This window comes from Chelon labrosus, assembly GCF_963514085.1.
Source record: "Chelon labrosus genome assembly, chromosome: 19".
NCBI lineage: Eukaryota > Metazoa > Chordata > Actinopteri > Mugiliformes > Mugilidae > Chelon > Chelon labrosus.
In genome coordinates, this window is record NC_140352.1 from 4,237,200 (window position 1) to 4,250,019 (window position 12,820).

The 12,820-nt window shown below is 44.5% G+C and overlaps 1 protein-coding gene across 1 annotated transcript in view; it reads left to right on the forward strand.

The window, feature by feature from the left end:
* The first annotated feature begins 9,847 nt into the window (after positions 1–9,847).
* The window catches only part of LOC311504369 (protocadherin-15-like), a 197,009-nt gene continuing 194,036 nt past the window's right edge, over positions 9,848–12,820 (forward strand). Inside the window, exon 1 of the mRNA XM_084567402.1 lies at positions 9,848–10,015. The gene's annotated coding sequence lies outside the window, so the exon portion shown is untranslated. The remainder of the gene's footprint in view (positions 10,016–12,820) is intronic.

Genomic DNA, 12,820 nt, shown 5'->3' on the forward strand with positions numbered 1-12,820 from the left:
GGGAGCAAAAAATAGAATGGAACAGAAATATTCTGCAGTGGGCTGCAACTTGGGCAGCGCCTGGGGAGCAATTTGGGGTTTAGGTGCTTGCTCAAAGCACTTCAGCCATGGACATGGAGGGGGGTGCAAACTGTGATCCTTTCGATCCCGATGCTGTTTCTGAAACCACAATGCCACAGCTCTCTTCTTCTTAAATGATAGCAGATTAAATCAAATTAAGCATGCAGTCTTCCTGCTGGGGAACCAGTTATATCAGGCCACACAGTGCTTGTAACCTCAGGAAGAAATCTGCCTACTTGTCAGTCTCTAATATGAATGTGTAAATCATTGTCTTGGCTAAGACATCATACACTGAGGTCACTCTCACCACAGCCACACATGTGTTTCATTAGATGAAAAGTTGCATCTTCAAGGGGTTTACATGAGTTCAGATTTTTTAAAGTCGACAGTAGAAAGTAATGAAATCTATATTCTTGACCTAAATACATCTGCTGAGAACAGACAGCTCATGTGCTACATACTGTGAGCTGCAGATATGTATAGCCTGTATAAAAACATGCAGCACCTCAGCACCATCAGTAGCATTTAATAGTACTCCACAGTGTGTTGTTAGATGGGATAGTGTAGCAGCTAAACGTCTAATAACTTTATCAAATAGTTGATGTGCAGCCTCCTTCTCTCTGTTACCACAGGACGTTTGGTTAAGTTGTTAACTGACTGCTGTCCAGAGGATTTGGACCGTTCCTCTGCTAGCGTTAGCATTAGCCTTTTCAGATACATTGCAGTAGTACCTTAGTTGTATTTCAGGACTGACATGTCACGGTAGTATGGGCTTCATCTTTAGTGAAGTATTTCCACACACTTGATGAACCGACGACCCACTGGGGTCCTCACCTGTCTTCTAGGAGGCGGCCATGTTGTTATAGTCACGTGATCAGTGCCTAGTCGACATGATGCTTAGCAAGAGAAGTGCTCTGGAACGCCACTTGAAGCCGGAGGTCCTACTGGCGAAGTCGGGGCAAATCGATCTATCCCAACTTCACAGAGATGCATGCATTTGTGCAACAAGTTTGTTGTTTATGTTCAACTTCGTTCTCCTGGAACGCTTCGAGGTCGCATCTAGTTCACTCCAAGCGGGTTTAATCCAGCTGTCGACAAACTGACTAGTCCACTCGTCTGTACGAACCCCAGTGTCTTCCTTGCTCCTGCGTGAGAAGAAGCATCAAAGTCAAAGTGATCCTTCGCACAAGGACAGAGCACAACTGCACCTCGCTCCATGTGGCTTTGATGTGGCCCGAGCAGGCAGACGACAAGCACAAATCCCAGTAATCCTCGACACTAAAACGACGCCGCGGCGTTTGAGCGTCACCGTCACAAACCCCTCCCTCCCCCCGCCGTGCCTGTCCTCCCGTTAGGTGCCGTCTTTCACCGCTCCCTTCAGGAGATGCGACGTCACGACGGGAAGCAACGCTCCGCGTTTGTAAGGGATTCAGTTTGTCAGGGCCGAGAGCTGGAGAGTTTTATTTCCGTGTTTGGCAGAGAATCAAGCCGGGGAGTTATAAAGGACAGAGTCCAGAGAGTGTTGTTTTATGGGCCCAGATGTGTTTAATAAATCATTTTTCCGCAGACCTAATTAAACACTTACTGCCTAGACCTGTTAAGCTATTAACATCTGCTCCTCCAAATGAACTAGGAAGAGCTCCAGCACTGGATGGATTTAATAGTGGCAGGCAGTGAGAAATATACGGTTCTCCTTCATGTTCCTCCTCTTGATTCTCCTCTCTGTGTGTTTATGTCTTTGTAATTGTCTTGGCATCTGCTGCTCTTACTTAAAGTTTAGTTTTTATTTAAAATTCATCCTTTGCTGCTGCTGTTACGAAACAAGATCTGAGGTATAAAAGCCGTGGAGGGTTTCATCTCTTCTACAGGTTCTTTAAAAAGTAATTGGAACACTGCACAGTCTCTTTCTTCATGTCGTGCGGTTCCATTAGAAACTGCTAGAAAAATACTGCATTTTTTAATCATGGCGCTTATTCGTAAGATCGTGGCTGCTCTGATTGAAGGCCTCTATCCACTGCGGGAACTCCCAACGCAGACATGAGGTGGTGCAAAGGTTTTTGAGAACCAGTAATTTGAAATGGTCGTACTCGTAGTGAAATTCACGAATCATACATGAGTCATAACCAAGAAAGCAAACAGCCGTAAATGTGTAATTTAGAAAAACTGATCTGATTGTCGGGGTGTGGACTTTTCTTCGGTAACCCTGTTTGGTTTTTGTTATGATGTGGACGACTCGAAGGAAAGAACTCAGGCGCGAGACTCAAGAGTTCAGGCTCTAGGACAGGACTTTAATGAAAACAAAACTCGAGCAGAGTTCCAAATAGACACAAAAACATCAGGAGGAGGCGGCTGGCGAAAAAGGCTGGAGCGTGGGCTGCACCTGGGGCAAACGAAGAAAAGCAGGTTATTCGGATTGTGCACCAAGGAAATAGGCTAAGCGACAATAGCTGGTTCTCGTGTTACTACCACGGGGGTAAACTGAAGAAATGGCGATGAGTGGGGGAGTGGAAAGTCCTTAAGTACGGTTCAGCTTGATTGGATGATGAGAAGCAGGTGAGATGGCAGCTCAGCTCCAGCATAATGACCAGCAGCTCAACTCCGAACACCTGAGGCAAAAAGGAAACAGACAAACAAACCCTAACCCTAACCCTTGACCTAACCCTAAAAAATAGAGGGTGACAAGTCGCCTCTTAACAGTTTTTCTTGTGTTTCCTTTTTTTACCCCTCAGCCCATGGGCGTATGCGTGGGTTATACTGTATACGCTAGTGTAAGAAAAATTAAATCAATCAGGCTATCCAACTGGGAAACCTGGGGAGGAGAGAGCAGGGGCCTCATGTACGAAAGTTGCTTAAGTACAAAAACGTTACGTAAGTACTCGCTCACGTAAAAGTTCAGATGTATCAAGAGTGAAATGTCCATGAATTTTGTACGTCCCTACGCCAACGACGTGGCTGGCGTAAGTAGGATTCTACAGATGTCGATCCTTTGGCGACACTTAGAGGTGATGCCAGGAAACTGTCATCAATGTGAAAACTATTACTCCGACCGATCGGGACTGTGCCGGTCGACCCTGAACAGAGCCATGCCAGCAGTGTGGGACGGAGTTATCCGCATGTCAGCCAGGTATATCAGATTCCCATACAATGCATCTGAACAGGTCAACATTAAAGAGCAATTTGCAGCGAGAGACGGTTTTCTGACTGTAATCAGAGCTGTCAACTGCACACACATTGATATAAAAGCGCCATCGCATGAATTTGTAAATGTCAACAGGAAACATTTTCATTCGATCAGTGTGCAGATCATACGTGATGCGCAAATGCAAGTAAACATTGTGGCAGCGTGCCAGAGAACACATTTTACGCATCTCCACTCCAGTGAGTAGCGTCTCCAATTCTCTTTCTGTTCTGTTCTTCTTCTTTCCCGTCTTACTCATTCTTATGTTTTCGTTTTCTGATCGCGCAGAGATTGGAATCTCAGGTGCAGGGTCAATTTAAATATAATTTCCATATTTAAAATGGGCCTGGACATGGAGTTGCATATTTAAAATGGGCGTGGACAGGGAGGAGTCGGGTACGTTCAATCGGGATGTACAAAGGAAATGTGCTTCGAAATGCTTCTAAATCTGAGCTTACGTCACGATTTAGTAGGAAATCTACGCAACTGTTAGTACATGAGGCCCCAGGTGAGAGCAACGTTTAGGTCAGAAGGAGGCAACTTCTGTGGACACGGTGCAGTCAGGTATCCCAGAATGCATTTCTTGGGCGTCATCGAGTCGTTCTGTTTCTCAACAATGTCGAAAAAATATTAGTTTTGAGTTCAGAAAAATGAGAATAAGGATCGAAACTCCAGCAATGTTCCAGCAGCCTGTGACCTTCATCGCTTCCATGTCCAAAGCCTCAAAGATGTCTGATGAAGAAATGTTGTTTACTTGATGTTTTAAATCATACATTGGCTGCATCCTTGGATTCAAGTCTTGGAGGGCTTTGAGGACGCAGCGCTATGTTTCTTTTTGAATTTCCACTGGATTTTTAAAAATTGCACACGTACACCAATCAGCCATAACATTATGACTACTGATGGCAGAAGTGAATAACATCGACCATCTTGTGATGATTCAGTGTTCTGCTGGGAAACTTCTGGACCTGGCATTCATTGGTGTGGATGTTACTTAGACATGTAGCACCCACCTAGACCAGACCAGGCACCCCCACCCCATAGCAATGACACTCCTTGATGGCAGCAGCCATCCCCAGCAGGATGCAGCCTGACACAGACACACACACAAAAACACTTTAGGAACAACTAAAAAAAACAAACATGAAGAACAGCACAAGGTGTTGACCTGGCCTCCAAATTCACTAGATCCCAAACTGATCAAGTATCTGTGGGATGATCCACAGAGGCTCCTCCCCTCAAAGGCTAACAACATTCTGTTACCAGACACCACAGGACACCCTCAGAAGGCCCATGTCTCTGATGAGTCACAACTGTTTTGGAGGCCTGCAGAATATTAGGAAGGTAGTCATAATGTTGTGCCTGATCGGTGTACATTACATCACTACATGAAAACACTATCCAAAAAAAAAAAAAAGAGGAGGGGCTACTAGTGAGTACATGCCATTGTACGCCACTGCTGAGGTAGAAATAGCACTGATTTAAATTGGAACTGATTTACTTCAAATTAAAGATTATCCCGTTTTCACATTTTCTTTTCTTTTTTCTTTTTTCTTTTTATTCACCTCACGGCTTCCTTTGGTTTTATTGCAGAGGAAATCTCATCCTTCAATTGAATTACTGTCGTGTTGTTTTCATTCTGAGCAAAAATAAAATGAGCCAGATGAGGAAAATGTGAGTTTCGAGAACAAAAGGAGCGAGAGGGTGTTGAGCTGAGATGATGAATCTGTGCGCGTATGCTCGGTTAAGGAAGCACGGTTCTCATTAAAGGGCCTTTTCCTCGTTACCTGCTCGTGTAGCGCAGCTCTGCACTGCGGCGTCTGAACAGACACAAGCGAGTGGAAAGAGAAATTCACCTTCTATATTAAATCAGCTGCGCTCCCTGTGAGGAGGTAGCGTCAACCAGCAGACTCTGCACCGCTTCTAATTCTCACAAAAGCAGATGCAGACGTACCACATGCGCTAACTGCACGCGAATAGTCATTCCTTTTTCTTTTGTGTGCATCTTTGCTTTGTTCTAAAAGACAAACTTCTCCTGTAGTAGTGTTTTGTGGGGATTGGTTCAGGCCTACTGATCTTGGCTTCCTTCCCTTCAGCTCAATAGGATTTGGTGTAATCCCACAGAGCAGAGTGGAGCAGATGGACACACAGGTAAGATCACAGTGGTATAGGGGCTATAATTGGCTTGGCCCTCTGCCTGCAAACCCCTTTTACTGGTAGCCGTTTAAATCTTTTCATTATGTAATCAGGTTTCCCATTAGAGCAGCTCTTATTATTGACCACGTCAATTGATCACCAACGGGTGCGTTTAATTTAAAATCTTTTTTTTTTTTTTCTGTTCGCTGGTGCGGGTTTCCCTGGACCGTGGATGAGGCGCCGCAGGCCGCAGATGCAGTTACGATGCTGTAATCCCGCAGAGCAGATGGACGGACGGGTCGGCCCGTTGCCACACTGGAGCGCGAGCCGGTCCGTCGCATCCAAACTGAACTCTGTAATCGAATAAAATAAAGAACATAATTACTAGATGTGCTGTAATAGAACAGCAGATGGCTGTCTTACAGCTGTCACTCTTCCCGTCACGTGTTTTTTTGGCGGAAGCTGTGAATCAGATCCGCCGTGGTTGAGGTCAGTCAGTCTGTGCGTCATTTTTAAACGCTGTAAATGTCCCGTGGTAATAATAACGACGTTTTCTCTTCTTTGCAGATCTTGGTTTAAGAAGAGCGTCCAAAGTCTAACCTCTTTAAAGCCAAAGCGAGTCGATGCCAGGCGATAAACAACTCATGATAACTGCTGCAGTTAGACAGCCACGTTTGGCTCTTACGCCGAGGAAGAGACACTAAAATAATAATGTGGGTTTAGGAATTAAGGTTTCAGGAAGTTGCCTTAAAGTTGTTTGCAGGATTAACCAATTAGAGTCAATTTAAGTTCTTGAATTCAGCTGTTTGCACACGGTTACTACTAAACAGTTCAACCCTATACAGTTGAATATATGTTACAGTAAAGCAGGATTACTCAACAAAAAGGGGGCAAAGGATTATTCTTGTTTTTCAGTTGACTGTATTTTTCTGTCCAGACGGGTGAATGGAGTCAGCGTGCACTCGTCCAGAAGCATATTTCCACTGATTTATTTATTTTTTTAAGTGCCAATATGTAGTTTGGGGAAGTAAAATGCCTGGCAAAATAAATAACCCCTCGCAATTGCCTGGAAAATAATCTGTTTTCAAAAACAAACTGAACAGATCAGCGGGCCGAGGAAAAATCTTTATGATAAAAGCGCACCGAGAGCCGCAGAGGAGGCTTTCACACAAATGTTTTCTGCGGAGACTTCAGGGATTGATTAACCCGCACTGAAGATGTATAATCAACTCTTTCCTTGAGATTTCGCTGGAGACTTTCTCCCCACATCTACATATTCAAAGGAATTCTTTAAAAAAGAAAAAGAAGAAGGCTCTAGCTGCGAGGCTTTCTTCAGCCAGCGTGTGTCCTGCACCTCCCTCTGTGCAAATAGACTGATTACAGCTTTTGAATGATTTGTAGAAACACCCCTTTTGTTGGTACTGTTCGGGAAGTTATGAGAAACTTTTATCCATGAGGATTAGTCAAAAACTTCAGCGGCGGATGGCGTTTTAAACAAGCGCTGTTACTCTTGGCGGTGTTGTTTTCTTGCAGCGGGACAGTCCTGGGTAAAAACAAAAGCAGAGGAGGCGACCAGGGGATTTGAAATTCTTAATATTTACACGGCTTAAAGGAATGTTTCTTCTACTCAAAAAAGGGGGCACTCTAGAGATTTGATGCTTCAAAATCAGTTTGGAGCTACTGCAGTACGTCTTGCCTCAAACGATGCAGCTGAACACTTGAAGGTTTAAAATCAGCGGCGATTCACAGCAGCTAGTGTGCCATTATTCGTGTCTACAGCGTGGAAAGTCATGCACACAACTTGCTCAAGCGGTAACATCTCCTGTAAGTTGCAAGAACACGGCTGCTAGGCAACTGTTGGCGTCTAGAAGCTTGACGCAGGAAATGCAACAGGCTAATGAAAGGAGAAGTCTTTTGGGAATATCGGACATTAAATTACCAGCTGCCTCATCGGCTTTATTTGTGTACACACTCACACAAGGAAGTGGACACATTTGAATCAGTGGGCAGCCACGTAAGGCGGCGGCAGGGAGGAAGGCAGGGTGAGGGCTTTTAGAATGTATGTAGTGGGGTTTGAACCCAGGACGGACGGGACCTCACCGTCCAAAAGCGGCCCGTCTGCAGCCCCCACAGCTCCTCAGCGTCAGCAGACACAACCACAACCTTCCTCAGGATTCATTCATCTCCCAAATGCCATTAACCTCCCGAGACCTCGCGTCCTCATATGAGGACTTTGGGATTTCACTGTTTGCAATTTTGTCTTTGCACGGCCATGTTCAGGTATTAAAATGAACAGTTTTGAAAAGTTTTATATTTGAACAATGGAACAAAAAAAGGTGGTTGTTTGCAGTTTTTCTACTGCACGCCATGTTCAGACATGAAGATTACCTGGTTTTTATTTGAGCAAGGAAGAATAGTGTTTGTTTGCAATTCTGTTTTTGCAGGGCAATGTTCAGATATTAAAATATAAACAGTTTTACATTTTGTTATATATGTGTGTGTGTATATGTGTGTATATATGTGTATATGTGTATATATGTATATATACACATATATATGTATATATGTACACATATATATGTATAGATGTATATATATGTATATATGTGTGTATATGTGAACATATGTACACATATATATATACATATATATATATATATATGTGACTTTATTGTAATATACAGTCATTTAATCCCTGTGTCTCCAAAAAAGCATTTTAAAAAAAGGCAGCTGGACTTGTAGAGTTTTTGAGAAGACGTTTCACCACTCATCCAAGGGACAAGCAGTCGGCCCTCAACGACAGGTAAGTATCTAAGTATCTTCTTTGCATATACCATAACCTGGATGACTGACAACCTTCACTGACATAATCCCCGTGTCCACATATGTGGACATATTATTATTCAAAAACTACTTCCTGTTCAAAGATGATGCTTAGTTTTTCGTACTCCTTAGATCTTACTAATCACCAATAACTTGGAAGCTCAGGTCTCAGAAGGTTAAGTTACCCAGACCTTGCTAAGCTATTAGCCTTTCTCAATGACAGGCGGTTTATGGCTGATATTATAACTTCAACGTCAAACATTTTGTTTGCAACGACTTCCCATGTCTGATGCTGCCTTCAAATGGGGTTACGTTCATGAGGAGAGACCGTGTAATATTCACAACCCAAATAATACATATTTCTGGTCAGAGTTCAGGAGTTGTGATGTGTTTAATGAAGAAGAAAAGACAGAAGTGAATGCAAGCCACTGTTTTAATGTGTGGTCAAGATACCTGCAGCATCAGTCAGCAGTGATGGATCTTTTTTTTTTTTTGTAAAATAAGTGGAATTTCTTTTAAAGAGAAGTGACTGAGACACTTGAGGCATAGCTGGCAAAGAGGCAGATGGATGACTTCTACTTTAAAGAAATTTGGGACGGTGGAAGGAGCTCCCGCGAACAGTTAATCCCCAATAAAAGGGGGATAGTGCACAGCTCCAGAGAACCGTGAAATCCATGTGTTAATTGCACTGTGGCCTTTTCCAAAATGCACCTCGGGAATTAAAATTCACCTGGTGCCGCGCGGTGGTGCGCCCTCTCGGTTCCACTGCTGCACCTGTGGCACCCTCTCTGGAAGGAAACCAAGAAGATGTAAAACGAAGCCTGTCTTCTTTGCGCATCTGAAGCCTTTTCTGCTGAGAAAGTGTTTCATGTCAGGCCAGATGTGTCTCCTCCTTTTTTTTTTTTTTTTCTGGTGCTGTTTGATGCGTCTCAGTTTTATTTATTTTTTTCTTGACTAGAGCGTGAGAAGAGTTAAAATTTGATGCCTTGCTCTAACCGTGCTCCTTCCCTCTCCGCCATGGGGCGCAAAGAGCAGAGCAGAGCGGAGCAGAGCGGAGCAGAGCAGGGGAACCAGCCGGTAATCCGTGCGCCTTTTGCCGTGCACATAATTAGATTACGGTGCACCGATCTCTGCGCGGCTCCTGCGGTTAATGCACCGCTACCTTAAGACAAAACCTCCCATTCTGACTCTGCATCACTCCCCTCTCTCTCTCTCTCTCTCTCTCCCTCTCTCTCTTTCTCTCTCCAGCCAATGTCGCTGGATCTCTCCCCCTCCCTCCCTCCCTCCTCCTCCGTTTCTCCCTCCTTCTCTCCGGTTGCGAAAGCAAAGGGGGAACACTAGAGCACATATACTGTTACTCCGCGTCTCTCCTACTGTAGTTGCCTCCTAAGCCGGAGACTTAAACTAAAGAAGACAAGAAGATAGAAGGATTATTTTCTTATTTCTTTTTCTTTTTTCTCTTTTTTTTACTGGCACGAAGACCACATCTCTTTTTGTGACTTGAAAATAAACTCCTCAGTGATTTCTCTCGCCTTGAAGGCAGCGGAATTTCTCCCCCTCTCTCTCTCTCCCTCTCTTTCTCTTTCTCCCCCCTCTCTCTCTTACACACACACCTCCGAGAGGAAAAAAAAAAAGAAAAAGTGGGGTCAGTCTTTAGCCAGCCGGTGCTGCTCGGATGAGTTGTGTGGATGCTATTTCCCGGATTTCCTCCTCTTCTTCGGGCTGTGCGCCTCGCCTCGCCGCGGCCCACGGACAGCAACAGTGTGCGGAAAAAGTAGATTTGAATGTTGAACGTATGGCTTCCACGAGGATAACGCGGTAAGTCGCGCAGTCACTGCCCTCACTCGCCACCCCTTTACCCCCGTCTCTTGAGCCCGGTTTTCCCTTAACGAAACGCCGGTAGAGACTTCTCTGACATGAAGGAACCGCTTTTTATAGTATTATCATTCATCCTACATCTCTTTCCGGGGCTGTCATTCAGATTCCACCCGTGCTTTTGGATTATTTTGGCTCGGAGCGAAGCATTTTGTTTGTGCGTGGAGAGAAAACGCTGATCCTGTGACTGAAATAGAGAAAAAAATAAAAAATAAAAGTCTCTTATAGCTGCTGACACATGCTTGAGTATTGAGTACAGTACTTTGAAGACTGTGTGTGTGTGTGTGTGTGTTTTGGGGAGAATGCCGCTGTCCGTGGTGCTGAAACCGGCTGACCACATTATTCCTGCTGGTTTAGGAAACTGACGTCGGTTTGAATGAACCCAAGAAGCATTTCTGTGAATGTGTGCACGTTATTGATCATCACTGACACTCTTATGATCCTGACATATGCAACCTGCACCATCCCTTCCCACTATGAGGGGTTTTAATCTTGTGGATAACCTGAATTAAGTAGTTTCCTTCCATGTTACTTACTATAACAGGTTCAAATCCCTAAGTCATCCCTAAGTTCGCATGACTGACAGCTGAAATAAGGAGAGGCTGGTTTTATTTTCAACAAGTACATGAAGGGGGGGCTCAGCACATCCGTGGAGTCGTGCAGTGGTCCCCTTCAAAAGCAGGTTACCTCACAACAGCCTGTGTGTCTCGGATTATGAAGGGAGGGAGAGGGAGAGAGGGAGAGAGGGAGAGAAGGAGTCATCCGATTACTTTAAATTACTGCAAGCTGTCGCCTCCTCAGCCCAGAGCAGGTAGACGGGGGAGAAAGTCAAAGGTGACAAGAGGTGTGTGGGTGGGGGGTGATGTAAACTATGTGTAACAGGTAAAAGACGTTGCAGTTGTTTCTTTTGCCCCCCTCTTAATCTTGGATGGGGTGTCAACATATGAAGCTGTTACAGAATGTGACACCTGCTCAGGTGTGTGTGTGTGTGTGTAGAAGTGGCTGGTCCACACAGGTAAATGGATTTTGCTAAATGAGCAATAATGCGTGCATTACGGTGTAAGCAGAGACAAGTGTGGAAGGCTGAGGTGGTGGTGGTGCTGGAGGGGGAGGTTATTGCTTTCTTCCTGTGTGTGGGTGGGACTGTGTGTGTGGCCCTCCCATGTGTGTGTGGCCCTCCCATGTGTGTGTGGCCCTCCCATGTGTGTGTGGCCCTCCCATGTGTGGCCGCGCGGGTCAGACAGGCAGAATGTGTTTCGTGGACCTGGGACCCGTCCACTCCTCGCCGAGTCAAATCCCGTTAGTCGCGCTGGATGACAGGAGCACCGGGACCTCGATTTAAATAACTGCGGCGGCTAAGCCCTCGCCTTTGTATGAGGGAGGGTTTTTTTTTTTTTTTTACGGTGAAGTGATGTTTCAGTGCAGATTTGAGTTTAGTCCACTATTAGCGCAGAGTAAATTTGCTTTTACCTCCCCCCCTCCTCTAGATGAAGCCTCTGTCTCTCTCTCTCTGTTTTATTAGCTACCTAGCCCAAAAAAAACACTTGCCAAATAAATATTTTACTTGAATGGATTCCCTTTCTCACTGTGATAGGTTTGAAACGTGCACTGATTGTGATTGCTTGGATAAAAGTTTAAAAAAAAGAAAAGAAGCACAATTACGTATAAAACAAAGCCCAACATTCATCCTTAGATCTTTGCCAATAAGCCTCGCATTGATTCAGCGTCTCCTTGCTTTCTTTTCTACTTTTAGTCACTCTGTGTTCATCTCGTTTAGTTTATCACTCACGTACGTTCTCAGAAATGTCATCTGGACCCCGATCTCATGAGTTTTTGACTGAGATATTAATCCCCTCTGCAGAGTTGTTTTTCCAAAACGAGGGATTCATAATCAAATGCACCAGTGACTGATTGATGCTTCATGTCATTTTACCGCCACGAAAACTCAGGAAATGGAAAGTGAATATGTGGCTGAGTAAAATCTGGGTCCCCGTGTTCTTAATTAGGAGCCACTGCCTTAGTCACACTATTCCCAGCGCTTCTGTTTCCTTCGTCTTATTTTGAAACGAATGCCAGTTTTTTTTTACACTACAAAAGCATCAAAATGCATTTTAAGGTGAATCCCTGTGGATATATGGATATATATATGTATATTTATATATTTACAAAGTTTATTCCTCAGTTTTTGCAGAGTACATTACATAACAATAGAGAAAATGACCCAAGCCATTGAAAAGTGTCAAGGTTTGAGTGAAGAACCAAATCAACGGCACAAACATGTCTCAGATGAGGCAGCAGAAAACATGTCAGAAAGAAACGGATCTCAAGGATGTGGAGGTTTAAAGTTTCACATTTGTTGTTCGGTTGGGGCCACGTAAGCTTCCAGCCAGAATCTATCCTGTAGAGTCGGGAGGGGAGGGTCCTCTGTGGATCATCCCACAGATACTTGATCAGTTTGGGATCTAGTGAATTTGGTCGCCAGGTCAACACCTTGTGCTGTTCTTCATGTTTTTTTGAGTTGTTCCTAAAGCGTTTTTGCCACCCCACCCCATGGCAATGGGGTGGGGGTGCCTGGTCTGCTCTAGGTGGGTGCTACATGTCTAAGTAACATCCACACCAATGAATGCCAGGTCCAGAAGTTTCCCAGCAGAACAAGGAATTGTCACAAGATGGTTTTAATGTTGTTCACTTCTCCTGTCAGTGGTCATAATGTTGTGGCTGGTCGGTGTATTTAGTATAAGTGATCAT